This window comes from Dermacentor andersoni, chromosome 1, assembly GCF_023375885.2.
Source record: "Dermacentor andersoni chromosome 1, qqDerAnde1_hic_scaffold, whole genome shotgun sequence".
NCBI lineage: Eukaryota > Metazoa > Arthropoda > Arachnida > Ixodida > Ixodidae > Dermacentor > Dermacentor andersoni.
The window spans coordinates 284274714-284280713 of NC_092814.1; positions in this window are offsets into that span (position 1 = coordinate 284274714).

Sequence of the window (6000 nt, forward strand, 5' to 3'; positions counted from 1 at the left end):
GACTGGTGTTGTGTAAGTCGTGGGTCGCTTTTTTCGTCGCAAAGATAGATTGGATTTTTTACAAGCACTGCTCCAGGAGGGGCACATGTAACCGGCAAACGGAGGCCTCATGAGAGCGAGGCGGCGCAGGATCTCCAGGGCACCCAAGGGATGGCGGGGGGATAAAAGCCAGAGGCAGGGCGGCCCGTGGGTTGGGTCTGCGGAGGCCGAAACATGCCAGGGGGTGTTCGCATAAAAAAGTGGCTGTCCGCTATCGCGGACAGCGAGCCCCAACCCACGGACCAGTCCGGGTTCTAGCTTTGGTGCCGCCATGGAGGGGTGCCGCCGTTGCTGCTTTGGTGTCCTGGGGGCGCCGCCAATAATTCGAAATAATGACACGTTGTTACATTTAGTAAAAAACACGATTGAATAAATGTAATTACGTCTAGCCGCCAACTTGTGACGCTAAGTTCAGCACTACCACGCTCCGCGACTTCTAAGGCGCTCTGCCTTTTAGATATTCAATATTGCGGGCAAGGACGGAGGCGCCATTAAAGCCCCTCAATCTCCCAAAGTAGCGCCATTCGCTTCCCTCCTCCTCCGCTCGGGGCGGCCTCGACGGTGGCGCCGCCGGTGGTGGGCCTGCCGTAGCAGACGACGGCTAACACGCTACGGGAGGAAATCCGCAGAAAAGTTCGTTCGCGCCCTGCGGAGCAGCTTTTTCAATCGAGATCTTTCTTCGTCAGTCGGTAACTGGCCTTTAGAATTTCGTGTTAGAATTGCGGAGGAAATAGAGAAAATGACCATTATTCAAGGCGTAAAGCGCGCGACGTTGAGAGTTCGTGTTGCTGAAACACGACGCAAGCACGCGGTGTACTCAAACACGCGCGTAATTACCAAAGTTTGAGGTGTTGACAGCGTGAAAGTATGTGTACGTGGTTTCGTAGGTTCATTCACGTACCTCCAGGTCACTGTTGTTCGGTCGGCGCGTGAGAGATTCCGGCTGTGTGCGGTCAGCAATGCCTGGCAACAGGGCCGTTTTTTTCATTGCGGGGTGCTTTGGTAATCGTGACGATATATTGTTTTTTTTTTTTTACAAGTACTGCTCCAGGAGGGCACATGTAATGGCTAACGGAGGCCTCTGAAGAGCACGTAACATTACACTAATGCAGGCGTCGCAGGGAGTGTTCGCATACAAAATTGGCTGTCCGCGATCTTATACCCCCTTGGCATGCACAGGCTTCGGCGAGCCCCATCCAGCGCTGGTTCTAGCTTTGGTGTTCCCGTTGCCGCTTTGGTGCCCTGAAGGCGCCGTCAATAACACGAAATAATGACAAGTTGTTACACTAGTAAATAAAATTTATTGAAGAAATACAATAGCGCCGAGGCGCCAACTTCTAAAGCAGCGCTAGCGCACGAGTATTATGAAACGCCAACGAGGAATTTACCGGCCCACGTACGACTCTACGATCAAAGTGCACGTTAAACATCCCCAGGTGAGCTAGATAAAGTTATCCGGAGCCATCCACTACCACCTCCATCCTAGCTTTAGTCGCTTCGGAAAGTTAAAAACATTAATCACCACAAACCAAATCAATACATGCGGGCGTACATTCGAAGCTAAAATACTGCATCGTAAGTCATAGTGAGCCTTGCAATAGCGTCGAGAATGTGCTAACTTCTGGTGGAGCTCAAAACACACCCTGAATAAAGTCGCTTTTATGTCACAGGCCAGCTGCAGATGCGTGCATTTCACCGCAAGACGATACTACATGAAACAAAGAGAGCACATTCGAAAAAAGATAGTCAAACAACGCGCTAAAAACCACGCAGAGCATGAACACCCACTTTTTCGAAGCGGAAGCCGTGAACTAGGCTCAAAATAAGAGGTTGTGAGTAGCCGTGGCCCTTACTTCACTAAGCCGCGCACTCTTTGCCACTTCCTCGAAGTCAGCCCGCCCGATCCTGCGAATCCACACTTCTTTTTGCGTTGCGCCCGCCGGGCGGCTTTTTGCCCTCGCTGAGTCTGTTGCGGCAACCGAAGGTGCAGCAGCATGGCATCGCAATTAGGTTCTTGGCCCTGCACATTCTATTACGCTAACGCACTCCGTCAGTCCGCCTGCCGTACTTTCGTCGCGCAGGCCCAACAATGGAGGTCGGCGCGCGCTGGAAAGAAAAAATATACAAAAGCGCGGCGCCTGGTCCGCGCTGGAAAGAAAAAAATATACAAAAGCGCGGCGCCCGCTTCCACGTGACACAGATTGGCCAATGGGGGAGCGGAGGAGGCTGGGGCGACAGGAGCCGTGGAGGAGGACGCGCCAGGGTGAGCGGGGTGGCGGAAAAATCTAAGAATGGCGCTACTTTTGAAAGATTCAGGGACTTCAGGCGCCATCTGTCGGAAGCGCCCCCCTTGCATAGTATGAGGGATCACGCGGCGCGGTCCACCGTTTATAAACGGTGGCGCGGTCCTCATAGGTTTCACTTACGGCGCTCAATAAAAACACCACGCGGCAGCCCTCCTCGACATTTATATAAGTACTCTCAAAACGAGGGAAGTTTTTGACTGTAGATATAATAATCTTGGGCAAACTGAAAGCACAGAATCGTTTACCGACGCTATCTCTTTACGTGAACGCCACTGCGCGCGGTCACCGCGATGGAGTGTCCCAAACCGGCTTCTTGCGTGAAAGGTAGGCAAACGCTTAGAGTAAACTATGTTAAATATGCTCTTTTAGTGGGTTCTCTGTTTAACCAAATGGAGCATAACAGCATGAAGCCTCAATGCAGCGATCGCACGGGTTCGCAGCGACCGAATGCGCGTCTGCATGCATGTCTGCGCACAATGTTTTGCTGTCGCTGTGAGCGCGTTTTCGCACCGTGCCGTGAGCTTTAGGCCGCAGCATATGAGCATTTGACTGTACGCTAGCAACTACTGTTGCTTGGACGCTATCAGGACTGTTAAAAAATAATTTCGTTATAGAGACTTAGACGCCTACGGCGACTGTGATGTGCCGTCGCGACGATTCAATATTTTATTGTCTTCTATATTCTTGGACATTTCAATACTGTTTCTCAAGTTGCGTCGCACTGTATGTTTATCGGTCTTCTCAGCATGTGATTTCCCTCTGCTTCTTTTTTGTAATCCAATGTATTAATTCATAACACAAACATGCAGGCACGTACCCAGGGGGGGGCCCGGGGGGGCCCGGGCCCCCCCCGAAATCCAGTGGCATACCCCCCCTCCTCACCCACGCCACCACTCCTCACACATTCCTAAAGCGCCGCCAGATCAATGTTGAGACTTGCCAGCTATTCATCGGTCAGCATTATGCTGCTTTTTTCACTGCTTTTAGATGGCGGTAGTTATCGGCATCTCTTGTAATGTATTGGGGCAGTTTTCTCATAGATTCCGCAGCCGCGCGATTAAATTGAGATGCATTCAGTTGTCACCATCTATTCAACCGTCACGCGCATAGCTGTTGCTTTTGTTAGTTCAACCTTCTTTGTTTAGGCTGATCCTGGGACCAGGAGAGGGATGCGGCTGTTACTCAGCTGGTCTGTACTCTCATGGAACGAGTTGCGGCCGGAGAAAACGCCAATTGCGTTTAACTTTTCCCTTTGCTTCATTATTTCCTTGAGTTGCGGCTCGCCGCGACGCTGGCAGATGCCCGGAACCATATACACGTGATATGGGTTAGATAAGGTGGGAAATAAAATAATGTGAAAGAGCGTCCATCATGAAACCCTGCAATAACCCTTAAACCCATAAGCAAGATGACTGTCGCCCGTTACCTCGTCTGTTTTTCCCTAATTGTATAGCACTTTTCGTGCAAAATTGGCAACTGGAAACAAAAATCGCAAGGAGTTCAGAAATTAAGCGATCTACTAAGGGAGAGAGCCAAGGCAACAACCAAACTGCAAGCAAAAGCGAGTAATAAAAATGTTAACGGTTGTTTATGAGAATATTTATGGATCAACATCTTTCTATTTAAAAAGGAAGTAGAGAAAACGCCGCCGGAAGTGGAGAACAATTACTTGTTTTGAATGACGCTTCTACAGTTATCGGTCGAACCGCCTCACGTAGCCACTTCTCTGCTGTGCTTATGTGGGTGTTTTTCTAACCTTTCGCGGTGAGCGCAGTACGTCTAGAATCGCAGAGTGCTGCGCTCTACGCGGTTGTATGGGACTGGCGGCCGCACAGCGTTACGCAATTCGCGGAACTGTCAAAACTGATCAACAAGGCGAAAATAACTGATATTCGAAACTATAACATGAGAAAGACTGAACAAGCCGTAAAAAATAAACGCAGCCTGAAATCAGTAAAAAAGAAACCTGGCATAGGACAAACCATGATGTATGCACTAAAAGATAAGAAGTATAATATCATAAGCAATCTCGAAGATATAGTAAATGCAGCGGAAAAATTCTAAGCTGACCTGTATACAGTACCCAGAGGAGTCACGATACCTCACTTAGAAGCGGTAATGAAAAAAGATACAGAAACTTTCTTATAACTAGCGATGAGGTAAGAAGGGCCCATGCAAGACATGAAACGATGAAGAGCGGGAGGAGAAGGTGGAATAACAGTCGATTTAATCAAAGATGGAGGCGACACAATGCTTGGAAAACTGGCGGCTCTTTATACGAAGTGTCTATATATCGACTGCAAGGGTCCCAGAAAACTGGAAGAATGCAGACATTATACTAATCCACAAAAAAGGAGACGTTAAAGAATTGAAAAATTATAGGACCATTAGCTTGCTCCCAGTATTATATAAAATATTTAGCAAAATAATCTCCAATAGAATAAGGGCAACACTCGATTTTGTCAACCAAGGGAACAGGCTGGCTTCAGGAAGAGATACTTTACAATGGATCACATCCATGTCATCAATCAGGTTATCGCGAAATCTGCAGAGTACAATAAGCCTCTTTATGTGGCTTATATAGATTACGAAAATGCATTTGATTCAGTAGAGATACCAGCAGTCATAGAGGCACTACGTAATCAAGGAGTACAGAACGCTTAGGTAAAAAGCTTGGAAAATATTGCTACATGCGTGTGGTATTTGTTTATTTGAACGAGGCGAGTGGGCGCCATCACCCCAGAAAAGAGGAGGAAGAACGAACTGGGCTCGCGCTGTGAATCTGACCGGTCAGCGCTGCAACCGTTGTTGTAAATATAATCTGTAAATAGTTTGTCGTCTTACTGACTTGTCCTTCGCGTAAGAATATCTACAGAAGATTCTACAGCTACCTTAATTCTACACAGAGGTCAGACAGGGAGACACAATTTCTTCAAAGCTATTCACTGCGTGCTTAGAAGAATTCAAGCTATTAAACTGGGAAGGCTTAGGAGTTAAGATCGACGGCAAATATCTCAGCAACCTTCGGTTTGCCGATGACATTGTTCTATTCAACAACAATGCAGACGAGTTACAACAAATGATTGGAGACCTTAACAGAGAGAGTGCAAGAGTGGGGTTGAATATTAATATGCAGAAGATGAAGATAATGATAAATAGCCGGGCAAAGGAACAAGAGATCAGGATCGCCAGTCGGCCACTAGAGACTGTGAAGGAGTACGTTTACCTAGGTCAATTAATCAACGGGAACCCTGATCATGAGAAGGAAATTCACAGAAGAATAAAAATAGGTTGGATCGCATACGGCAGACATTGCCAGCTCCTGACTGGAAGCTTACCATTATTATTGGAAAGTAAGGTGTGCAATCAGTGCATTTTGCCAGTGCTGACATATGGGGCAGAGACTTGAGAGCAAGTTAAGGACCACGCAAAGAGCGATCGAACGAAGATTGCTAGGCATAACGTTAAGAGAGAGAAAGAAAGCGGTTTGGATCAGAGAGCAAACGGGTATAGACGATATTCTAATTGACATCAAGAGGAAAAAATGAAGCTGGGCAGGTCATGTAATGTGCCGGTTAGATAACCGTTGGACCATTAGGGTTACAGAATGGGTACCAAGAGAAGGAAAACGCAATCGAGGACGACAAAACACTAG